Genomic DNA, 26,414 nt, shown 5'->3' with positions numbered 1-26,414 from the left:
TGTTCCTTCCTGTACTTTATCAGTGTCTATCTTCTCCCCTGTATTAGGATACAGAGTATCCCCTTTTAATAAATCCTCTCCTAAGGGATGCATCCATCTGAACCCCGTACTCCTGCACACCTGTCGGCTTTCCCCAGCTCTTAGATTAAAAACTCCTCTATGCCCTTTTTAATTTTATATGCCCACAACCTGGTTCTGTTTTGGTTTAGGTGGAGCCCATCCTTCCTGTAATCCTTTCAGGCTCCTCCTTTCCCAAAAGGTTCCCCAGTTCCTAATAAATCTAAATCCCTTCTCCCAATCCTCTTGGCTCATCCATGCATTGAGAACATGCAGTTCTGCCTTTCTAACTGGCCCTGCACGTGGAACTGGAAGCAATGCAGAGAATGCTACCACCTTTGCCTTGTTAGCATGAGGTTGTGCTGCTTCATCTGTTGTCAAGCCACAGCAGTTGTTCTACAATTTCGCCTGGCAATAAAGTTTTGTCCTGAAGCAAATATGACTGCATTACATGCACTTCCAGCCCAGGAGCTCTTGCTGCATCTCCTCCCTGCATCCCTACCCTGATAGGTACAACACTGTGTGGCATAAAGGGCATTTGAATAATACCCAAAGTAAAATGTCATGGCCATGCTCATCAGGGAAGTAAAACCAGTAAATTTCAGCAGTCAATTCCCTACATAAATCCACCAGGAGAGCACAGGGCAGCTTGTTTGCTGTTGGGAGCTGCATTCTCAGCCTGCTTCCAAGTGCTTAGTTTCAAGCTGTCTGAAGACAGGCTCATGGCATGGCCTCCTGAATTCAGGCCTAAAAGCTCCCCTTTAATTTCACACACAATGCAGTGGGTGCATCAGGGGTCCTGATGGGGATGAGCTTGCATGCTGAGCAGTCATTTTAAGTGAGGAGGCATCTCCTCTGCTTTCAGCTGGCCACCATGTGTATGGGGGCATGGAACGGGGGTAGTGAAACCATCCTACAACTGGCAGCCTCCCATCAGAGTGCAGCTTCATTAGCCAGGGCAGGGGTGGGTACTTGGGTCTCCCTGGATTACAGTAGGAACCCAGACACCAGCAGCATCACTCATAGGGTTCCTGCCTGGCCAAGTTTCTGAATGCCCTCACATCACAGACTTTACCAGCATGTCTGTGCATGAGGCTCCCTGGCAGTCAGAGCTCCTTCACCAGGGAGTAGTGAACTTTCCTGTGCATGCTGAGTGGCATCTCGTATCATCCCTGGCTGCAGCACCGGTGAGGAATCCCAGCTGCCAAAACCGTTCAGTAATTTCAGGGACACTGGCTGCCTTCTCTACACAAGGCTACAGCTCAGCACTTATGGCCTCACAATTCTCCACAGCACCCACCAGGGAAATATCCAGCGTGAAGGGGTTCCCAGCAGACCTGCAACAATCAGAGATAACCAGCATCCACAGGGAGATGCTACTGGCTCATGGATGGGTACCCGAGCTTCCAACCTCAGGGCCAGGTTCTCCAGGCTTGGTGTGTGCTCCTCACACACTTTCAGAAAAGTGACCTCTTCATCAGGAAGTTGTGCAGCCGCTGTTGGCCATCCCCAGTCTCCACAACTCTGTGGTCTGGCCACCCTGCCCCTCTGACCAGTCCAGAGCGCTTCCCTCCCCAGGAGACCATGCAGCAACCCTCTGAATCCATCCTGCTGAGCTCTTGCTGGGAACACCTGCCATCACTGAGGTCTCACAGTACATGATCATCCCTCCTCCAGGGACAGCCCGGGGCTCTGGGAAAAATCCACACCACAGCAAGGTCCCAGGAAGCATTTGTCAAAATAAGTTTGTTGCCATGGAAACAGATCATAAGTGAAGGTTCCAGACAGGAAAGGAATGTTGGGGATTATAGGAGTTTGGAGAATGTGACTGTGACATTGCACTCCATATGATTTTATGAAAATATGCCAATAAGTGTGAATATAATGTAACTGGAGTATGCTTCATGCAAAAAATCTCTTGTAAGGTATCATTACAAAGCTTATAATCTACTGAGTCTGGTCATCCCATTTGTATAAATGTATTATTCTTGTATCTGAAACTAAAAATATGAATTATAACATGGAGGGCCTATTGTAATTATGCAAAGTGTGGGCCATTAATGGTGGTTTGGAATCTTGATAGCTCCCATCAACTAGGACAATTATTTGTAAGTGGTTCTGTTTACTTGCAAGCCTTCCTGTGAGTCAGGCCAGGAAGCAAGAAGATTTGGGGTCTCACAGGACATGTGACCATGTCACCTGGTACTGGAATCATCTTAAACCTGGTGCTTTTCCATTTAGAAGGAAGGGTGTGTACCCAGAGAGACAAAAGATTCCCTCCTTGTGCCAAAGTTATACAAGAGGGTGGAACAGAACAATGGAGTTTCCAGTCATGAGAAATCCCCTAGTTACCACCTGAGCTGGAGCTAACAAGGACTGTACCAGGGGAAGGACTGGGCCCAGACTAGTAAGGAGTTGAGTCTGTGAAAGAAGCTTATTAGAACATCTCTGAGGGTGAGATTTTATCTGTAATCAGTTTCTTAATGTATTAGGCTTAGACTTGCGTGTTTTGTTTTTATTTTGCTTGGTAACCTACTTTGTTCTGTCTGTTATTACTTGGAACCACTTAAATCCTACTTTTTATACTTAATAAAATCACTTTTGGTTATTAATTAACCCAGAGTAAGCAATTAATACCTGGGGGAGCAAACAGTTGTGCATCTCTCTCTATCGGTGTTATGGGGCAGATAATTTATGAGTTTACCCTGTATAAGCTTTATACAGAGTAAAATGGATTTATTTGGGGTTTGGACCCTACTGGGACTTGCGTATCTGGGTGCTGGAGACAGGAGTACCTGCAAAGTGGTTTTCAATTAAAGTCTGCAGCTTTGGGGGACGTGGTTCAGACCTGGGTCTGTGTTTGTAGCAGGCTAGCATGTCTGGCTCAACAAGACAGGGTTCTGAAGTCCCAAGCTGCCAGGGAAAATGGGCTCAGAGGTAATCTCAGCAGATCAGGTGGCATTCCCAAGGGGGTCTCTGTGACTGAACCCATCACAGTGACCTCTCCTTCCACAATCCCCTTGGGTTGTCCCAGGGCTTGGATGCAACTATGCTCTGTGCCCTGCAGCTGGGAGCAGTGCTGGGAACTCTGCTGGGTTGTCTGCCCAGAAAACATTGCTGCCAACATGCCTGAGTGCAATGCACCTGTGCCTGTGAGTGGACAGCAAACCCTCGTGGGAACACCCTGTGTGCATACACTACCTTGTGCTGACTGCACTGCAGCTAACTACAGTCATGGTAACTGTACGCTAGATATACTCATAGTCATAAAAAGCCTCTGGCCAAGGAAGCAGCTGGACTCTGGCTCATGCTGTGTGGGTTTGGGCGTCTGTATTCCCTCTGACACAGACCATTCCACCTGTTCCCAATTGCAGATCTTTTAGTAAAACAAGTCAGTGCCAAATACAGCCGAACATCTGTGGATAGCCAAGAAGACAGGTGAATACTTCCCCTTGTTTGCTAAACAGACAGCCATTCAGCCCAACATGGGAGTTCTAGCTCTGAATCCCCCTGGGCTTCAATGTACAATTACTCTGTGTCCAAGGAAAGTCCTGTCCCTTTGGCCTGGGAGCCCGCCATACTATTCTGCCATTCTGCTACTGAAGCCACTCTCCCCTTGCAGAAAGCATTCTCCAGAATGAGCATAGCCCAGGGAGCCACACTTCTGGATGTTGGCTTAATGAGACTTCACTCCACTTTTCAGGAGGAACCAAGTCTAATCAGCCTCAGTTGCCTTTTCGCTGCCATTCTGACTGGCTCTGGGGAGAGAGTGGGAATCTAGACTGGAGGACAAGTGCTAGTAAGAACAATAGGGCTCAGATTTTTCTGGATGTGATAGCAGATGGATTTATTCACCAAGTAGTTGAAGAACCAACAAGAGGGGATGCCATTTTAGATTTGGTTTAGGTGAGTAGTGAGGACCTCATAGAAGAAATGGTTGTAGGGGACAACCTTGGTTCGAGTGATCATGAGCTAATTCAGTTCAAACTAGATGGAAGGATAAACAAAAATAGATCTGGGACTAGGGTTTTTGACTTCTCAAGGGCTAACTTTAAAGAATTAAGGAAATTAGTTAGGGAAGTGGATTGGACTGAAGAACTTGTGGATCTAAATGCGGAGGAGGCCTGGAATTACTTTAAGTCACAGCTGCAGAAACTATCAGAAGCCTGCATCCCAAGAAAGGGGAAAAAAACCATAGGCAGGAGTTGTAGACCAAGCTGGATGAGCAAGCATCTCAGAGAGGTGATTAAGAAAAAGCAGAAAGCCTACAAGGAGTGGAAGAAGGGTGGGATTAGCAAGGAAAGCTACCTTAGTGAGGTCAGAACATGTAGGGATAAAGTGAGAAAGGCTAAAAGCCATGTAGAGTTGGACCTTGCAAAGGGAATTAAAACCAATAGTAAAAGGTTCTATAGCCATATAAATAAGAAGAAAACAAAGAAAGAAGAAGTGGGAGCGCTAAACACTGAGGATGGAATGGAGGTTAAGGATAACCTAGGCATGGCCCAATATCTAAATAAGTACTTTGCCTCAGTCTTTAATAAGGCTAATGAGGAGCTTAGGGATAATGGAAGGATGACAAACGGGAATGAGGATATGGAGGTGGATATTACCACATCTGAGGTAGAAGCCAAACTTGAACAGCTTAATGGGACAAAATCGGAGGGCCCAGATAATCTTCATCCAAGAATATTAAAGGAACTGGCGCATGAAATTGCAAGCCCATTAGCAAGAATTTTTAATAAATCAGTAAACTCAGGGGTTGCACCGTATGACTGGAGAATTGCTAACATAGTTCCTATCTTTAAGAAAGGGAAAAAAAGTGATCAGAGTAACTATAGGCCTGTCAGTTTGACATCTGTAGTATGTAAGGTCTTGGAAAAATGTTTGAAGGAGAAAGTAGTTAAGGACATTGAGGTCAATGGTAATTGGGACAAATTACAACATGGTTTTACTAAAGGTAGATCGTGCCAAACCAACCTGATCTCCTTCTTTGAGAAGGTGACAGATTATTTAGACAAAGGAAATGCAGTAGATCTAATTTACCTCGATTTCAGTAAGACATTTGACACGGTTCCACATGGGGAATTATTAGTTAAATTGGAAAAGATGGGGATCAATATGAAAATTGAAAGGTGGATAAGGAACTGGTTAAAGGGGAGACTCCAACGGGTCGTACTGAAGGGTGAACTGTCAGGCTGGAAGGAGGTTACTAGTGGAGTCCCTCAAAGATCAGTTTTGGGACCAATCTTATTTAACCTTTTTATTACTGACCTTGGCACAAAAAGCGGGAATGTGCTAATAAAGTTTGCAGATGACACAAAGCTGGGAGGTATTGCTAACACAGAGAAGGACCGGGATATCATACAGGAAGATCTGGATGACCTTGTAAACTGGAGTCATAGTAATAGGATGAAATTTAATAGTGAAAAGTGCAAGGTCATGCATTTAGGGATTAATAATAAGAATTTTAGTTATACACTGGGGACACATCAGTTGGAAGCAACAGAGGAGGAGAAGGACCTTGGAGTATTGGTTGATCACAGGATGACTATGAGCCGCCAATGTGATATGGCCGTTAAAAAAGCGAATGCGATTTTAGGATGCATCAGGCGAGGTATTTCCAGCAAAGAAAGGGAGGTGTTAGTACCGTTATACAAGGCACTGGTGAGACCTCATCTGGAATACTGTGTGCAGTTCTGGTCTCCCATGTTTAAGAAGGATGAATTCAAACTGGAACAGGTTCAGAGAAGGGCTACTAGGATGTTCCGAGGAATGGAAAACCTGTCTTATGAAAGGAGACTCAAAGAGCTTGGCTTGTTTAGCCTAACCAAAAGAAGGCTGAGGGGGGATATGCTTGTTCTTTATAAATATATCAGAGGGATTAATACTAGGGAGGGAGAGGAATTATTTAAGTTTAGTACCAATGTTGACATAAGAACAAATGGGTATAAACTGGACACTAGGAAGTTTAGACTTGAAATTAGAAGACGGTTTCTAACCATTAGAGGAGTGAAGTTCTGGAACAGCCTTCCAAGGGGAGTAGTGGGGGCAAAAGACATATCTGGCTTTAAGACTAAGCTTGAAAAGTTTATGGAAGGGATGGTATGATGGGATAGCTTAATTTTGGCAATTGATCTTTGATTATCAGCAGGTAAGTATGCCCAGTGGTCTGTGATGGGATGTTAGATGGGATGGGATCTGAGCTACTGCAGAGAATTCTTTCTTGAGTGCTGGCTGGTGAGTCTTGCCCACATGCTCAGGGTTTAGCTGATCGCCATATTGGTCAGGAAGGAATTTTCCTCTGGGGCAGATTGGCAGAGGCCCTGGAGGTTTTTCACCTTCCTCTGCAGCGTGGGGCATGAGTCACTTGCTGGTGGATTCTCTGCAGCTTGAGGTCTTCAAACCACAATTCGAAGACTTCAATAACTCAGACATAGGTTAGGGGTTTGTTATAGAAGTGGATGGGTAGGGTTCTGTGGCCTGCTTTGTGCAGGAGATCGGACTAGATGATCATATTGGTCCCTTCTGACCCTAAAATCTATGAGTCTATGAGTCTATGAATGAGTTGATTCAAAAGGAATTTTCCAGGTTTTGCTACAATTGTTAACTGCCCAGGTGCCTCTATTCCAGCCCTCTGAGTCCAGCACTCCCGAGCTCAGGCTGCTTCTGTCTTCAGTAGCAGTTAATTATGTCAGCTTCCTTTTTCTGTTTGGTGAGTGAATTACATATTCAGAACCTGCCCTGGGAATCCCCGACCATGCCTGTCTCTCAGGGCTCCAGCATTGCTGATTCGAAAGAGTTCCTTTATCATTTCTGGAAAGGCTTGCGTTGCCACGCCAGTGCTAGTTTGTCACTTGCTTTCCCCTTTTATGAACTATGTGCATGCTTCTGTCGCCTCCTCCCTGAGTCACTGTCAGCCTCTATGGAAACCCCAGTAATGATAAGAGCCAGACTGAAGCATTCAGCACTTAGCTTGTGGCTCCTACAGAGAATTATTAGAGGATCTGTTTCGTTACTCTCAAGCACTTTCAGATGATGTTTTCCTGGGCTGAGCCTGTTTGTATTTGGATGGGAGTTCATACAGATTTTCCATTCTGCTGCTCACGCTACATGTAGAACTTCTGGGCTGGGGCAGAACAACCCTTTCCCATTTTGACCCAGTTAGGACAATCACATTTGGCCCAGTGTCAGTTACTCTCCTCCCCTCCAATAGGTGTGGGGGAAAGGAGTCACTTTGTCTAATAGCCTCCTACTATTTGCTAGTCTTGCTGTATCCCTGGCTGGTGATATGTTTTTTCCATGTCTACATGATGTCTAAGAGGACATGTGCTCCAATGCCCTGACTCTGACAGTGGCCAGGACCAGCTGCATTAGTGGAATGTGCAAGAACTCTGCCTCAGCAGCAATGGGATACTCTTCCCAAGAGGAAGTGTCCCCCAAGCCCTACCAGTCAGATCTTGCACCAGGAAGGTTTCCAGCTCTGCTTCAACTCTTGATGTTTTGTGCTGTTTGCCTTTTTCAATGCAGAGCTGAGCTCCCTGTCCCTGACAGGACCTTCTCCAGTGTATGGGGTGTGGGTCGCCTGCTGGGATGCTCTGGGCACATCTCATCTAATCAATTCCATGCCATTGCATGGACCTTGGGCATTGATGCCTCTCAGTCCTTCCTGTTATCTGCCTGTGGCACACAACAATGCACTCTCCTGAGGTCTGTAATGCATTGGTCCAACTAAAGTCACTGGGCTCAATATAGGGGTATTTTGGGAAAATGTAATGGTATGTGCTGTACAGGAGGTCAGACTAGTTGATCTAATGGTCCCTTCTGGCCTTGAACTCTAGGAAATTTATGATGCGGAGTGGGGGGACGGGGGCATTGAGCACTTCCGGGGCCCAGAGGAAGCTGGCACCTGTGTATGGAGGGGATGGTACGATGAGGTTGCTTACAATGGAATCTGGCTCATCTGCAACAGCTGTTAGCAAACATCTCCAGTGACCAGAGATAGGACACTAGAGGGGGAGGGCTCTGAATTACTATAGAGAATTCTTTACCAGATGTCCCACATGCTCAGGCTCTAACTGATTGACATATTTGGCATCGGGAAGGAATTTTCCCCTGGTTCAGATTGGCAGAGACTCTGGGGGGGTTTCACCTTCCTCTGCAGCATGGGCCCAGGTTACTTGCTGGTTTGAATAAGAGTAAATGGTGGAGTCTCAGTAACTTGAACTCTTTAAATCTTGATTTGAGGACTTCAGTAACTCAGCCAGAGGTGAGGGGTCTGTTACAGCAGGGGGTGGGTAAAGTTCTGTGTCCTGCAATGTGCAGGTCAGGCTAGATGATCATGATGATCCCTTCTGGCCTTAAATCCTATCTGTCCATGTGAAACTAAGTCAAATGCCTGTCAATCCATGTACATTCTGCCAATACAGTTACCTTTATGAACCAAACTTGTAATCTCATCAAAAAACAATATAAAATTTGTTTGACAAGATCTATCTTCCATACAATCATGATTGGCATTAATTGGCTGAGTGAAGCAAGGCTCCACTGTCTATTTTTCTGACTGTAACAACATAACTTTTGAAAACCACATCCAATCAATTCTAAGATATCAGGGAATGTTTGAGGTATCTAAGGGAAAAATTCTGTTAATTTTAATGAAAATCAGAGATACTGCTCATGACGCAGGACAATTTGCTCCTGGTAAACACAGAGCCAGTTCTGCTTGGGGTAGCCGTACATCTGTAGTTTTGGAATATTTTGTAGTTATGGAACAAAAAGGCAAATATTTAGATTGATGAAACCTCAGCACATTGCAGGTAAGAAGTTCCTAGAATGTTGAGATATCATATGAAAACCTGAGACTGTTCCAGCAAACCCTAGATATGGGATCATATAACTATAGAAGAGGTACCATGTGTGGGCTGTGAGGATGTCTCAGGGTATGTCTACACTAGAAATGCTATTGTGGCATGGTAGTGTAGAGACTCCAGTGATGAAGGTGTTCTTCCATTGATGTAGCAAATCCACCTCACCAAGAAGAACTAGCGAGGTTGACTGAATAATCGCCCCGTGGTGTGAATTTTAGCGTCATATAGCTAGGTTGACCTAACTTTTAAGTGCAGAATAGGCCTCAGTGATGCAGACATAGGGTGGCCAGGACTGAGATGCAAGGACAGAGGTGAGGTTGTTTGTAGAACCTTAGACCCTCACCTTTCATACATGTAGGTCTTTCAAACCACAATGTTCCAGCTTAACTCTGGTGAAACAATGAGCTGGACTGAATTTCTTTAGCTTTCTTTTGCAAACAACAACTGCGAGTGGGGTGTTAAGGGGGGCACACTACAAGAACTTTGGTGTTGGATTTAAGAAATTAAGGAAAAAGACACTGTCCAGCACACTCTGGGGTTGTGTTTTGCTCCTTGCTTTTATGTTCATGAATCCTGTTTGTGCTGTTTTCCCTGATTAATGCTAGGCCACTTTTATTGAAGAAAACTGTTTCTACACTCAGATTCTGTGCTTGCGAGTGGGGACGTATTGCCTCTCAGAGGCATCCAGGCATGGTGCAAAATTTTCCCAGGTTACTGGGTGGGGGCTTGAGCCAGTTCTGTGTTCTAATGGGGGGGAGGGATAGCTCAGTGGTTTGAGCATTAGCCTGCTAAACCCAAACTTGTGAGTTCAATCCTTGAGAAGGCCATTTAGGGAACTAGGGTGAAAATCTGTCTGGGGATTGGTCCTGCTTTGAGCTGGGGGTTGGACTAGATGACCTTCTGAGGTCCCTTCCAACCCTATGATTCTTGAAGACAGCCCTAGATATTAAACCCAGCCCTAGTTGCTTCCAGCTCCACCTGGCAGAAGGGTTACACATAATGTACTAGAGAAAAGCTTGATTTCTGAGAGACTGTAGTACAGGGGAAGGTATTGGAGTAGCCTGCTGCATATGCCACATTGCTGAGCAGTTATAGAGGTTAGTCTTTTTTGGCAGCAAGCCATCAACCCCAGGTCAACAGACCAGGGCTCACACTAACTACACCACTAAATATAACTGTGTAGATGTTGTTTTTAAATGACAGCTTGGGCTAGGGCTCAGACTTTGAACCCTCCTTCCACAGCTTCAGAGCCTGAGCTCCAGTCTAAGCTGCAATGTCAACCCAATTATTTTCTGTCACCTAGTACAAGGATCGCAAGTCCAAGTCTGTCCACCTGGGCTCAGCAGGCAATCACTGCACATATTGGTAGCTCTGGGCATTAATCCACCACAAACTCAGGAATTGGCTGTTTCCCCTCTCAGGGCCTCTTGAGATCTCCCATGCAGGTCCGACAGTTCAAGAGCAGATCTAGTCCCTAGTGCAACTGTCTGCTTTGGTGTCGTTCCCTGGTGCTTCGACAGTGCCATGCTCCTCTTCCCCCTCAGTGCCTGAGGACTTCAAGGCCTTGCAGGACATGGCTGAATCTGGGCATCTGGAAAAAGTTCCTGCAGGAGAATATTCACAAATGACTGGGTATTCTCCAGCCATCTGCCCTGGGGAAGATAGCCCTTACTGTTAATGATGCAGTCCTGGAGCCTGCCACAGTACTTTGGAGTACTCCAGCTTCAGTGCTGCTTGTTGCAAAGCATTCAGAGAAATACTATCAGATCTATGGAGGGTTTTGAAGGTTTCTGTTCCCACCTCGTCCCTAATTCCCTGATTGTGACTGCAGTGAACGATAGGGTAGGTTTAAGTCTATGCCCAAGGACAGAGAGCCCAAGAGGATGGACTTAACAGGTAAAAAAATCTATACCTCCTTTTCCTTGCAAATGCGAGAAATTGCAAACCAGCAGGCTTTGCTGTCCAAGTGAAATGACTTCCCCAAACAGTCTTTGGTCCTGTTCACTCCAGCATAGCCATTAGGGTTATCGTGGGCTAAGCTCAAGAGCTTTTCTCTATACTTAGTTGGAACTACCAACTGTCTCTGAGGATGCCTTGTGCACACCAGAAAGGGTTTCCTTGTATAAGTGTCCTCATCCTACAACAAACCTGGACCTACTGGAAGAGCAGAGAGGCTGTGGGCCACTCCGTGCTGCTGTCCAAGCTCCCTTGAGGCTTTCATCTGCTTCCTGCTCTGCCTGGAACTGCTCCCTTGATGCTGGAGACATTAGTTCCTTGCTGGGTTGTGGACTTGGGCTTAGTCTCACTCGAAGTGATGCTGGTGATAAGAGTGTCTCCATCAACTGTGAACCACTCTCTGCTGGTGCACTAGGTTGTATTTCAGACTCCGGTTGAGCTTCTTGTGCCAGTTTAGCTGCCGCTGCAGGTGCAGGCTCTGTGGTACCCTTTTGTGCTGGCTCCCCTGACTCTGGTGGAGTTGCAAGCACGGGCTCTGGTGCTGACTGCTCCACCAGTTCTAATCCTTGGGCTGGTTCTAGCTGGGTCCCAGGAACTGGATTTACAACTGCTGCCATAGACTCTGGTCTGCAGTCTGGTTTCACCACCTCTGGCTGGGTCCTCAGGCCTGTGGTATCAGGGGACACAGACTGGTTTTTTGCAGGAGGTTCAGGAATGGAGTTAGGTGTGGAGGACTGTTTAGCCTGGCTTGTGGGTAACCATCCCCACCCTTTTTGTTAGCCTCACATGGCTGGCTACATCCTCTCCCAGCAGCATGGGAATGGGACAATCATCATAGACTGCAAAAGTCCATATTCCTGACCAGCCCTTATACTGGACAGGCAACTTGGCTGTAGGCAAGTTAAAAGAGTTGGCCTTAAAGGGTTGCACCATCACTTGAGCCTCTGAGTCAGTGAATTTGGAGTCCACCAGGGATTTGTAGATAGCAGACACCTGTGTGCCAGTGTCTATCCACGCAGTAATCTTCCTCCCACCCACACTCAGTTTTGGGGGAAGGGCTAGTTCAGTGGTTTGTGCATTGGCTGCCTAAACTCAGGGTTGTGAGTTCAGTCAGGAAAGGGACCATTTAGGGAACTAGGTAAAAATCTGTCTGGGGATTAGTCCTGCTTTGAGCAGGGAGTTGGACTAGATGACCTCCTGAGGTCCCTTCCAACCCTGATTCTCTAAGTGCAATTTTGCTAATTGGACAGTGTGACATTATAGACACAAACTGTGACCATATAGATCATTGTTGCAACCAACCTCCTATAATTGCACCAAATCTTGTTTAAAGGGGGTCAAATAAGGTGTCTAAGACAAGGTTATGGTTTTCTGGTTATGATTATGCTATCTGTATGCATGTATCATTTTTATATTTAAAGTTATAAGTATTGGCTCCATTCTATCTGTATTTCAAACTTGTGCTATGCTTCTGGGTGACACTCCAGACAAGCTGGTATCAGCACTTGCCTAACCTGCTTGATGGCCCACTAAGGACCATAAGCTATACAATTGACCCAGTGAGGGAAGGCAGATACACCTTGTGACTAAGCAAGGCATTCAGGGACATGTCTATGGACAGAACTCTAAGGTTTTTCATGCCATGTGCTGGATGGCTTGTGGTTGGAACAAAGAAAGCACAAGCCACATGGCAACAGACTATAAAAGGATGCTGCTTCTTCTCCATCTTGTCTTTAGTCCTGCTTCAGACCTCTGGAGGGACCTTGCTGCAAACTGAAGCTCTGAACAAAGGACTGAATGACCCATCCCAGCTGTGGATGTACTCCAGACTTGATTTGTGCCTGCAGTTTATTCCATCACTGCTACAAGCCTGAACCAAGAACTTTGCCATTACTGTATGTAATTGATTCCTTCACCCAATTTTAGCTCTCATCTATGTTTCTTTCTTTTTATGAATAAACCTTTAGATTTTAGATTCTAAAAGATTGGAAACAGCATGATTTATGACTTGTATATTGACTTGGGTCTGGGGCTTGGTCCTTTGGGATCGGGAGAACCCTTTTTCTTTTACTGGGATATTGGTTTTCATAACCATTCATCCCATAATGAGTGGCACTGGTGGTGATACTGGGAAACTGGAATGTCTAAGGGAATTGCTTGTGTGACTTATGGTTAGCCAGTGGGGTAAAACCAGAGTCCGCTCCGTTTGGATGGTTTGGTGTGCCTTAGTAATAAAGGAAACCCAGCCTTGGGCTGTAACTGCCCTGCTCTGAGCAATTTGTCCTGAACTGGTACTCTCAGAAGTGTCCCAGCAAAAGCAGCATCGTTACAGACAGCATTGTCTAAACTTTTGCAAACCAGTTTCCTGAAGCCTGCAGGGAGGAATTTCAAACGCTTGTTGCTGAGGACTTTTTGGTGGCCAAGACATCCTTGCAACCAGCTTTTGGACAGGGCAGATACATCAGCCACAGTTATGGTCTCAGTGGTAACCATGAGAAGGGCATCTTGGTTGCAAAATTCGGGCAGCAAGACTGCCCCAGAATGAATCATAGATCCCAGAGGTGGAAGCCTTTGGGTTCTGGGTTTGGCCAGTAGACTCATCCTCCCCACTGCATCTACCAAATGTCCATTTTGACTTTTTACACTATTTGGGGCTCCAATATGACTGACAGCTGGGTCCTGTGCACTATAAGATCAGGTTATGCCATCCAGTTACTTTCCATCTGCCCTCCCTCCGAGTCCCTCTTCAGAGATCCCTCTTGCAGACACTCTTCCTGAAGCACCTTCAATCTCTACTAGCATTGGGATCTGTGGAATAAATTCCTCTTCAGCACTGGGGCCAAGGGTTTTATTCCCAGTACTTTCTGGTTCCCAAGTCCAAAGGAGAGGTGAGACCAATTCTCTATCTCTGCAACCTCAATAGATACATCAGGTATGTGAGGTTCCATATAGTACCCCTGTCAAAGATCCTCCTTGTGTTAAATCAGAGCAACTGGCTTGCTGCTGTGGACCTTCAAGGCGCTTATTTTCATGGGACAATTCTCCTGCACCACAGACAGTTTCTCTGGTTCGTCATGGCACACTGATGATATCAGTACACCATATTCCCCTTTGGTCTGGTCTCTGCTCCCTGGGCTTTTACCAAATGGATAGTTGTAGTGACAGCAAACCTCAGGAAGAGGGGAATTCAGATCTTCTTGTACCTGTACCTCACCTGGTTACTGAAGGGCAAGTCCATGGAGGAAGTTCTTTCTCACATACACTTTCTTGATCACCTGGATCTCAGTTTCAACAAAGGAAAGTCAATGCTGGTCATCACTCAAATAATTGAGTTCATTGGGGCCTTAATAGATTCTACAAGTTTGAGAGCACTTCTGCCAATGGACCGTTTTCAGGCGACTTGTCATGTGTGTCTGGAGCTGCATTCTCAGCCTTCAACTACAGCTAGAGTGTGCATAAGGCCGCTGGGTCATGTGGCTTCTTGCACACAGGTGGTCCAGTTTGCCAAATTGCTTCTTAGCCCTCTCCAAATGTGGCTGAGGACAGTTTATTGTCCAACCCATCATTTCTTGGATGGATTGGTCTAGCTCCCTCCACTGATCCTGGACTCCTTATGGCGGTGGGCAGTTCACGGCAATGTATGCCAGGGCATTCCCCTCCTTGGTCCCCACAAACCAGGACCATTGTCACTGTCTGCTTGACAAGCTGGGGAGACATCTGGGGTTGCACCCTAAGTTTTTATCTAAAGTGGTGTCTCAATTTCACTTGAACCAGGCAGTGCATCTTCCTGTGTTCTGCCTTAAGCCACTTTCAACCCTGTAGGAGCAGCATCTTCCTTCACTGTGCACTACCTCACCTTTTACCTGGACAGGACTAAACTCTTCTGTTCTTTGCCTCATCTGTTTGTGTCGTATACAGACTGGATGAAGGGACAAGCTGTCTCTTCACAGATGATCTCTAGGTGGATAACTTCCTGCTTCTAGACTGCATACAAAATGGCACAAAAGAGGCCCCTTCCAAGGGTGCAAGCTCACTCTATGAGGGCAGAGGCTATGTTGATGGTGTTTTTAAGTGACATTTCAGTTTTGGACATTTGCAGGGCTGCCACTTGATTGTCTGTGCATATGTTTACCAGCTATTATGCCATTGCCGTGGCATCTAAAGCAGATGCAAACTTTGATAGAGTGGTCCTGCAATCCTTGTTCAAGTGGACTTGGAGTCCCACCTCCAGGGTGGGTACTGCTAATTAGTCGCCTGTGTGGAATACACGGCTGCATCTACTCAAAGAAGAACAGAGTTGCTGTAACTGTGGCTCTTGAGCTTTGATGCAGAACTGTTCCATGACCCATCCTCTAGTTTCTCTACAGTGGAGTCTGTACTCTTGATGTCTGGTGCAAAGGAACTGAGAGGGGTCAGGGCAGCATGGCCTCATATAGCCAGGAGAGGGGCGATGGCTGCAAGGCAACAGCCCCACCCCCTCTGGATACTGCTAGGCAAATTCTCCAGCTGCACCCACCTGTGTGGAATACACGTCTGCATCCCATCTCAAAGAACCACAGTTACAGTCAGTAACTGTTTCTTTGCTGCCCACCTGTGCCTCCACAAGATGACTGCACCAGCTCCAAAGGCACTGAAAGCAGTTCTGGGTAACAGTAGGGAAGGCAAGACCTGCCCTGCATTCCTGTCCACCAGAGCAGCAGGTTTGAGTGAGGCTGCTTTTTAGCCACATAAAATCCTAAGGGATCTTTGATAGGAGGCTGTGATTGGGAGCATAGGGAAGAGAGCAAACAGTTTGGGGGAGCCAATGAATTTTGAGAGTGAAAGGACAGTTTCTGAGAGTTAGGAGGAGTGGTTTGAAATCCAGACTCCTATTGCCAAGGGAATAGGAGTTGTTAGAATAAACAATGCTCTGCACTTAGGCAGCACTTTCTATCTCTGCAACACTCTCCTGCCATGAGCTGAGTGCTGCTGTAAATTACAGCACTAGCACCAGAGTCCTTGTCTCAGCTCCATAATCACAGAAAGTTTTGTGATCTGGAAAATGCCTTTATAAAAGTAGAAAACATGTTTCTCTCTGCCCATGGAGTATGGCTGGGTTAGCTTGGGTTGTCAGCAAGGCTGGGGCCACCTGTGGGGCTTGTTACAATTCTGGCTCTGGAAGTGGGGTGTATAGCATAACTGACAGGGGAGGAAGTGTCCCACCTTCTCTGGGGTGAGCAGAACCATACTCAGGGTCTGTCTAGACTGCATAGGGTACCTGGGCTCTGACACATGTTTGAGCCTCTGGCAAGGAGGTGTGGCCTCCTTCAGAAATTGACAAAGAGGGACCACAACCCACCCCTTTAGTTGAAGAACCAGGAAGGCCACACCTGCTCTGCCAAAAGCTGAGGGGTGGGACAGGAGGTGGAAGTGCAACACTTCTGCCAGGTGGACCTGACAGCACCCAGGGCCAGGTTCAATATCTAGGGGTTCCTGTTCAACAATACAACACAAAACAGGCTCAAGCCCCCACTCAGTAATCTGGGAAAATTACAAACGACCCCTAGGCGCCTCTGAGAGGCAATACTTCCCCACTCACAATCACAGAGTCTGAGTGTAGAGAAGAAACTTCTAATAAAGGGAGGGAAGTCACCTGACATTAATTAGAGAAAATGCCACCAAGCTGGAGTCATGATCAAAACGGTAAAAGCAGCAAAGAATCCTGTGGCACCTTATAGACTAACAGACGTTTTGGAGCATGAGCTTTCGTGGGTGAATACCCACTTCTTCAGATGCATGTGGTGGAAATATCCAGGGGCAGGTATGTATATGCTAGCAAGCAAGCTAGAGATAACGAGGTCAGTTCAATCAGGGAGGATGAGGCCCTGTTCTAGTAGTTGAGGTGTGAAAACCAAGAGAGGAGAAACTGGTTCTGTAGTTGGCAAGCCATTCACAGTCTTTGTTCAATCCTGAGCTGATGGTGTCAAATTTGCAGATGAACTGAAGCTCAGCAGTTTCTCTTTGAAGTCTGGTCCTGAAGTTTTTTTTGCTGCAGGATGGCCACCTTAAGGTCTGCTATAGTGTGGCCAGGGAGGTTGAAGTGCTCTCCTACAGGTTTTTGTATATTGCCATTCCTAATGTCTGATTTGTGTCCATTTATCCTTTTCCGTAGAGACTGTCCAGTTTGGCCGATGTACATAGCAGAGGGGCATTGCTGGCATATGATGGCGTATATTACATTGGTAATATACCTGCACATCCACCAATGTAATATACGCCATCATATGCCAGCAATGCCCCTCTGCTATGTACATCGGCCAAACTGGACAGTCTCTACGGAAAAGGATAAATGGACACAAATCAGACATTAGGAATGGCAATATACAAAAACCTGTAGGAGAGCACTTCAACCTCCCTGGCCACACTATAGCAGACCTTAAGGTGGCCATCCTGCAGCAAAAAAAACTTCAGGACCAGACTTCAAAGAGAAACTGCTGAGCTTCAGTTCATCTGCAAATTTGACACCATCAGCTCAGGATTGAACAAAGACTGTGAATGGCTTGCCAACTACAGAACCAGTTTCTCCTCTCTTGGTTTTCACACCTCAACTACTAGAACAGGGCCTCATCCTCCCTGATTGAACTGACCTCGTTATCTCTAGCTTGCTTGCTAGCATATACATACCTGCCCCTGGATATTTCCACCACATGCATCTGAAGAAGTGGGTATTCACCCACGAAAGCTCATGCTCCAAAACGTCTGTTAGTCTATAAGGTGCCACAGGATTCTTTGCTGCTTTTACAGATCCAGACTAACACGGCTACCCCTCTGATACATGATCAAAACTGTGAGCAGGTGTGTGCAGCAGTGTCTTCTGCCTCATATTTTTGAGTTCTACAACCAACAGTTCCTTTACTGTGCCCCTTTCTGTTCCCTCACCATACCCCACTCACAGTGGTTATCCTTGGTCAGTGAGGACCCAGGGTTCCAAGGTATATCTGTATTTGTTTCAGTTTGGACAAATTGACCTTGGCTAATGAAAAACCATTGTCAGAAGATTTGCAGTCAGATCTACTGGGCCTATCTAAGCAAATTCAGACTAGCTGTAAGGTGTACATCTTAACAGTGAGGGTAATTAACCCTTGGCACAGTTTACCAAGGCTTGTGGTGGATTGTTTTTCTAAAAGATCTGCTAGAGTTCAAATAGCAATTAATTCTGGGAATGCGTATGGCCTGAGGTTATCCAAGATGTCAGACTAGATGATTGCAATGGTCCCTTCTGGCAGAGGTGCCAAATTCCTGAGGGGTGCTTGACCCTCGCTCTGCCCCAGGCCCAGCCCCCCTCCACCCCTTTCCCCAAGTCCCCACACCTGCTCCGCCTCTTCCTGCCCCCAGTCCTCCCCCACCACCCCCCAGTGTCTTGTGCATACTGCTGAACAGCTGATCACTGGCAGGTGAGTGGTGCTGGGGGGACAGGGAGCAGCTGATGAGCAGGGCTGCCAGTGGCTGCTGAGCCCCCACTTTTTTTCCCCATGGGTGCTCCAGCCCCAGAGCATCCTATGGAGTCGGTGCCTATGCCATCTGGCCTTGGAAGCTATGCATACATCTATACTGCGAACAAAACCTCCATAGCAGTGGGTCTCAGAGACTAGGCAGGGCTAAACATAGTGGTGTAGACCTTCAGTCTTGGGCCTGAGCCCAGCGCCTGAAACCCGACTTAAGAGGTCATTTCACAATTAGCAATCTGGGGTGACAGCTCATTAGACAGCTTCTCAGGATTTAAACACACAATTTCTATCCTATCAGCAAATGTGTCTGTGTGTGACCTCTTCAAAGAGCATCCCGTTCATGCAGCTGAAAGCAGTTCTAACAAGGGCAGTTGTTCTGCTCCCTCCCCTCCCCCACTCTGTATTACTGATCAGACAAGCCATCACCATAGCTGATCAAACAAAGTCACAGGGGCAGGTTGTGCTGCTCAGGAGCAAGGAGCTGGTCACAAACCCCTCAGCTCTCACAGTCTCGGCTCCTCAGCAAGGCCGGTGTGGCCTCTGGAGAAGCAGATAGTGATGGTGAGCAGACTGAGCGTCTCTGCAGCAGGCTGTAGCCAACAGACAATGTTTATCACTGGGGCATGGGAGTAGAGTGCGAGGAGGGGGTGAGGGCTCTGGCTGGGGGTGCGCTCTGGCGTGGGGCTGGGAATGAGAGGTTTGGGGTACAGGAGGGTGCTCTGGGCTGGGATTGAGGGGTTTGGAGGGTGGGGGGGGATCAGGGCTGGGGCAGGGGGTTGGGGCATGGGAAAAGGCTCAGGGGTGCAGACTTCAGGCGGTGCTTACCTCAAGCAGCTCCTGGAAGTGTGGCCATGTCCCCCCTCAAGCTCCTACACAGAGCCACAGCCAGGTGGCTGTGCACACTGCCCCGTAGTCAGGTGCCGCCCCTGCAGCTCCCATTGGCCATAGTTCCCAGCCAATAGGAGCTGCAGGGGTGGCACTTGAGGTGGGTGCAGCGTGAGGAGCGGAACCTCCTGGCTGCCCCTATGTGTAGGTGCCAAAGTGGGGCCATGCCACTGCTTCTGGGGGCTGCGTGGAGTGGCTCCAGACCCTGCTCCCCAGCTGGAGCGCCGGAGCAGGGCAAGCCCCAGATGCCACTCCCCAGCGGGAGTTCAAGGGCTGGATTAAAATGGTTGCCTACCTCTGCCTTAGATGGAGTTTGCAGAAGCGCCAAGCACTGGCCTAATTCTGCTCATAGTGATGTCCATAATAAAGCTCCCCGTGGGAGCAAAATTATGCCAGTACTGAGCACGTCTGACAATCCCACTAGCCATGCACAGTAAGGGCGATGTCATTTCTCATCCTGGGGAGTTTCCAAAATGTGCTGGGTCTTAGGCCTTGGAGAAGTGAAGGGAAGCCTGCACAGTTCCACGCTGCTACAGTGTTCCCCGTATGCCATGGCATTTCACCAGATGACATGACAGCTCAGGAAATTCACTCATATACGTGAAGACCTGTCAGCACAGCACCTTCTGCCACTTTAGGCCGTGCTGCTCCCACTCCCACATCAGCACTACACACGGCACTCTCCAGCAGTGGCAGCAGCAGCAGTTCCCTGACTGCAGAATTCACAAGGCATAAACTTCAGGAGAATCTTCATCTGTCTGTGTTGCTTCAGTGGCAGGTTGAGCAAAGCATTCCCACAGCGCCGTGCAGCCTTCTCACTGAGCGCTGGCAGGTGACGGGCCTTATCTGCCAGTAGCTACCGGGCAGTGGGACGTGGATAGTGCAGAGTCCACCTGGTGGAGGTGGCCACAGTGGCACAAGCCTCTGCTGAGCCCCCACTTCCTCCGGTGACTCTGCCGCTGGTTAGCACAGCCTGGAAAACGAATGGGGGCAGGCCAGGTAGAGTGACCAGACAGCAAATGTGAAAAATCGGGACGGGGGTGGGGGTAATAGGAGCCTATATAAGAAAAAGATGCAAAAATCAGGACTGTCCCTATAAAATCGGGACATCTGGTCACCCTAAGGCCAGGGCACTCAGGGGATGAGATGAGTTAACATTTCCTGGGCAGCCTCTGGCAGGCCTCCTGGAGGACAGCAGCAGTGCTACCTACACCTGCCTTCCACTGGGGGGGGGGATTGCACTGATCAGCCCTGAAGCATGGCTGCCTCATAGGCCCACAGAATGCAAATATAGCCCCCATCTTACGCTCAAGGGTGTCAGTCAAACCCAGTGTGAGTTCTCCATTGGAATCCTGGAAAGCAGCAAGCCCGTGCCCTGAGCCTGCACATGGAGAGCTCAGGTTGCTAGGGAGCCCTTTGGCAGGTGCATGACCTGAGCAGATGTTTAGCTGATGGACATGTGGCCCAGTCTGATTTCAGCATCCTAAGGGCCCCCACCTGACACCAGGAAATGCAGAACATCTAAAAGCAAAGCCCACGCACAAGTAGCCCCAGCTACAGGGCTCCAGCACAACACAACCTCCAACCAAAGCTGCTTCTCTCTCTGCCGCTCCTCTTGGCCCCAACTTCTAATTGCTGAATCCTGCATTGTCAGTATCACCCAACAGCCACCTGCTCAGGAACCAGACAGAGCATCCCTTTGCTAGGGCCAGTGCTCTGGGCTCCTGGGGCTGGAAGCTTGTGCTATTAGTAATATTGTCTAGAGCTATGCAGTGCAGTTGTAGCCGTGTTGGTCCCAGGCTTGTCTCTCACCAACAGATGTTGTTCCAATAAAAGATATTACCTCACCCACCTTGTCTGTGTAATTTTGTAGAGCGCTTATTTCTGTCCTAACAGGCACTTGTGGGATTCAGTTATTTACCTAGAGGTGAAATTAATCTTTCTCCAAGGGGGGTAAAGACACAAGGGTGGAGAAGGCGGCTGTATGAGTCAGAAAGGGAAAGACACTAATTTACCTAAGGGGAAAGAAAAATAATTGTGTTTCTTGCATTCTGCATGAGTTCATGCATGTGTGGCCAGGACCTCTGAATCCTGGCTCTGGTTGACATACGCAGGAAGATAATGAAGATTTTCATAGCCAGAGACAAAGCAGGGACAAGGAGACATGGTAGAACTGGCCAAAAAAGGGGAAAACAATTTTGCAAAAATATTTAAATCTTCAAAGTTGTTTCTGTTTCACAGAGTTGGAAATTGACAATTTCTCCTTTTTTTAAGCAAATTCTTCATAACTTTTTTTCATCTAATTTTCAAAATCTTAAATTTTGAACTTCATTTTTTCCACTTTGCTCCTTTTTTCCTATGCTGTCAGGGCAATAAAACTAATGGTGGCCAAGTTTTTCCCCTCTGTTTTTTTATTTTTTCTTTTAAACCTTCTGCAACGTTGGAAAAGCTACCCCATGGCAACAGGAAACAGAAAACTGTAACTCAGCTGCATGGTGACTTTTCCAGGACAGAAGTTTTTGAAACGTTACAGAGTAGCAAAGGGAAAGTGAAAAAGTGGTGACAGCAACCCTTAGCATTAGCCATCATCCATTCTTAGTTTTGACAAAAAATGGAAAATAAAATAAAAATGAATAAAGACTTTGTGAAAGTTTTTGGTTTTGAACAATAAGTCTTGTTAAAAAAAGCTCAACTGCTCCAGTGGTTCTGGAATAATTTTTATAGTCGGGGGGCTGAAGGCAGAAACCATGTATTTTGGTTATTACTACTGCTACACTTCAAGCCAGGGGGTGCGGCAGCACACCCAGCACTCCTAGTTCCAGAATCTAGGAGCTGCTCTTGCAGAGATGTGGAGACCCTTGTCTGGATCAGTCCAAGAAACCTTTCTCCAGAAAAACAAAATGCCAGGATTTCTTGAAAGTCCATTTGATTCAAGTCCACCTTGCATATGAAGTTCCATCCAACTGCTTCTCCAACTGGAGACTTAGAGGAAAGATAGCACCACAGACAGCACCAAGGAAAAATTAGAGCAACCAGGAAAGCTAACATATGCCAATATCTCCTGGGCACTCTTCTGCAGGACAACAAGATTTTATATCAAAGCACTGAGCATATCGGGAATGGCCTATGGCAGGGGTCGGCAACCTTTTAGAAGTGCTGTGCCGAGTCTTCATTTAGTCACTCTGATTTAAGGTTTTGCGTGCCAGTAATAATTTTAACATTTTTTGAAGGTCTCTTTCTATAAAAGTATATAATATATAACTAAACTATTGCTGTATGTAAAGTAAATAAGATTTTTAAAATGTTTAAGAAGCTTTGTTTAAAATTAAATTAAAATGCAGAGCCCCCGGATGGGTGGCCAGGATCCGGGCAGTGTGAGTGCCGCTGAAAATCAGCTCGCATGCCGCCTTCAGCACCCGTGCCATAGGTTGCCTACCCCTGGCCTATGGTGTCGTAGTCACTGCAGTGGGGGCAAGAGAAAGGGGCACCCAAATGGGAATTTCTGAAAGTATGGATAAGAACTGCATGAGAGCATGAGAGAGATTGAAAGAGTTCAAACAACAAATCTGCTCCCGCAGCCCTGGGGTTGCCTGAAACTCTAATGCCCGTACCAGGGCTTCCATCTACGGTGTGCAAAGCCAGGGAGATCTTCCCCACTTCCGTGAAACACATCCCTGCATAACAGCAGCCAGAATCCTACACCTTAAATTTACACCCATCTGTCTGGGTGTTTCAAGTACCATACGCCGCATAACAACATGAGATGACTCCACACTTGTAAACCTAAACCAGGAGGCAATGCACCCCATGCTCCCTGGTGAGGGTGGGAAAGGGACCCGGTCACTGGGAATGGTATTCTGGGAGGTGGCTGGAGCAGACAATGAGGCGGCGAGTGGAGGGGTCGAAGCCATCTGGGCATGCACTCTGGGGGCTGAGAGAGTGGCACCCTCAAGGCTGGTGGAGGGAACAACGGGTAAAGGAGAAGGGGGAGCTGCAGCCATTGATGGGGCTGCAGCGGGAGGCAGAACCACTGCCATGGAGGGTTTCACCTTCTGGGCAGGGCCCTTGCCCTTCTTCATCCACCGGCCCTTCCCACTGGCCAAGAGAGCAGTCGCAGAGGTGGAGGCAGCAGAGGTCACGGTAGGAGCAACGGAGTCTCAGGAGGCGTCCATGCCCGCAGCTGCCAGTGCCTCAGTGGCAGAGCTGATGGGTAACTCGGCAATGGCAGTCGAGGCAGCCATTGCAAGGGAGGGTGTGGTAGGGGAGGAAGACTGAAAGGGGTCTACAGGGGCAGCCAGGGAAGTCCCCCCCCAACCCACAAGCCACCCACCACAGGAAGGAAGGGAGTGGGACAGTCACTAGGGCAGGGAAAGGGCAAGGGAGAGAAAGAAAGGGCAAGGGGGCGGGAGCAGAGGGAAAGGGAAGGGAGGGGGGAAAATGATTACCACACTCGCCTGCTACGCTGAAAGCAGGGCAAGAGGGGCGCCAACAGAAAGGGACAGAGGAAAACAAGGGACACAACTCCCAGCACAGGATGAAAGGAACTGGCTCCCTGGCTGCACTAGGAAAACTAAGACATCATGGGGGAGCGTGCATCAGTGAAGGGATGAACGAAAAAAAGGGGGAGGTCTCAAGCACCAACAACAGAACGTGGGCACGCAAGTGAAGAGAGCAGACCAGGGGAGGGGGCAAGAAGCAAGGGGAAGGTCAGAGCAAGTACACTGCAGGCGTGGAGCAAAAACCAGGGTGGGTTCAAAGGCAACCCAACCAAAGGGGGGAAAATGGGGCTGGCAACCACATCCACACCACAGGACAAGGGCGGGGCAAACAAACTAGCCAGGGACCAACAAAACAAAGCAGGGCAACTCAAAGCAAACGGGGCAGCTAGAAGCGGGACGGGCAGGCAGCAAAGGGAAAGGGGGCAAGCAGCTGTAAAAAGGGCAGTGGGCAAGGCAGAGGGGAAGGGAGCCCATTTGCTGAATGCAGCAGGGGAGAGAGGATAAAGCCAAGGGAGGGGAAAGGAAGCACACACCCATGGGCCCCTGAAAAACAAATGCCCACTCACTGCCACTATCATCTCAGGACAGTTGGAAGGGCAGAGCAAACTGCTGGGCTGGGGAGCAGAGAACAGAGCCAGAAGGTAAGTAGAGAGGTGTGTGTGTAGGGGGGAGGGGTAATGGTGGTAGTAGGGGAGCAGAGACTAGGGGAGGCCTCCACAGCACTCTCCCAACTCCCCACAGCAAAGGCACCTACCACCACAGAAGCAAAGGCCTCCACTCCCTCCTCAGCTCCAGCAACAACCCAGCTAAGGGAGACCCCAAAAGAGATGGAAAAGTGGGGCCTTGCACTCCCCTCTCAGGGTTACACCAGCAGATTCCTCTCTCCCCACCAGCAACAGCCCCCAAGCACTGGGGGCAACTGGCCAACACTGCTAGGACAATGACAACAACTCTGCAGATTGTGATATAGGGAGAAATGGTAGAGTGGAAATATATAAACTCTAGGATAATTAAGGCGTGGTTCCCTGAAGACTAGGGAAGGTTGCTACAGGTTAATTGGAGCACCTGTAGTCAATTAAGCCCTGTCAGGACTCTGATAAAACCTCCTGCTTGAGGCAGTCAGGAGAGAGGACTGAAGCTTGGAAGGATGCTAGATTTGATAGATCAGTGAACTGAAACAGGGGAGGGAGACTCTCTCTCCCAGAGTCTAAGCAGTGAAGGTTCCCCACCCAAGGGGGAAGAGGGTAAGAACCTACAGAGGTTGATAGGAGCTGGGGCTTAGAGTGAGGAGCAAATCTAGACCCCTCCACTGCTTCCCTTCTCTACCACCTTCCTAGGCCACTAGTGGGGACCTTGGTAGCCCAAAAGCAAGGGTAAAGGGTGGTATCTCAACATACCCTCCCTCCCCTCCCACAGCCAAGAAAAACACAGGATCCACCATACTAACATTAGTCATCTTGTCACTCACCACATGCTCTCAGCAGTCTTACTGACCAAACTTCTGCGGCTGAGGCCAAGGCCCCTTCTCCAGTTCAATGGCTGCTTCCTTTGTCCCTTCTTGGGCAGCGAATTGATAGACAGAGAGAAGGGCAGGGGGTGTTGGGGTGTTTATTCCTCCTTTTTACAGTATCAGTCCCCCTTTGGAAAACATTTCCAGCTGAGATTCTGGAGACAAAAAGTCTATGGAGAAGGATGTTCCCTCAGCTGTTTGAGATTTTTGTTTACCCTGCCTGCCTGATGACTCTGTTTACTGCTTAACAGCAGATTAAGCAGAGCACGCATTGCTTTGGTTTGGAGCATGAGTTAATAGCATTATACAGGGAAATCTTATAACTTCACATACAGTGTTGCCACACACATTTTATCAGGACAACATTGACCAGCAAATGATGAATTTCAGATGGTACCTCACAAGGCATACCTGGTACAAAGATTGTCACAGTTGAGTGTAGGGTGTGGATACAGGGGAACATTCTGTCACAGTAGCTAACTGGGTGTGGTCAGGTTCCCCCAACCCCTGAGGGAGAACCAACCAAGGACCCTGTTGTAATCCATCCCCCAGCCCACACAAACACACCCCACTGTGTTTGTGTGGGGTGTGTTTGTGTGGGCTGGGGGATGGATTACAGTCAATGTTTTCACTGATGTAAAACTCATCCAGGATTATTTGAGGAATGGGTTTTCCACTGTAACCCTTCTGCCCGTCTGAGTTGGCAGCAACAAGGGCCAGGTTCAGTATCTAGGGGTTCTGTTTCAATAACACAATGCAAAACCGGCTCAAGCCGCCCTCCAGTGACCTGGGACAATTACATACCACCCCCTGGGTGTCTCTAAGAGGCAATACTTCCCCTCCTGCAAGCACAGAGTCTGAGTGTAGCAAAGTCCTTTTAATAAAGGAGGGAAACAATGCGGCATTATGGTGAGGAAACACCACAAACAGGATTCATAACACAAGCCATGACCGAAAGACCCACCCCCAAATAAGTTTGGCAGTGTCCTTTTCCCCTCAGGGTCTTAAGTCCAGCAATCCAAAAAATCACCTGAAAGTGCAACAACCCAAACGTTTCTGTCCCTGGTCAGTGCAGCCCCAGAGTTCAAAAATTTATCTGCAGAGTTTTACCTCCCAGCCTGGGTGGAAATGGTGGAGGGGGGGAGTATTAAGG

Source organism: Gopherus flavomarginatus, chromosome 7 (genome assembly GCF_025201925.1).
Source record: "Gopherus flavomarginatus isolate rGopFla2 chromosome 7, rGopFla2.mat.asm, whole genome shotgun sequence".
Lineage (NCBI taxonomy): Eukaryota > Metazoa > Chordata > Testudines > Testudinidae > Gopherus > Gopherus flavomarginatus.
The sequence above is the reverse complement of the archived record's forward strand: the minus strand, read 5'-3'. Positions refer to the sequence as shown.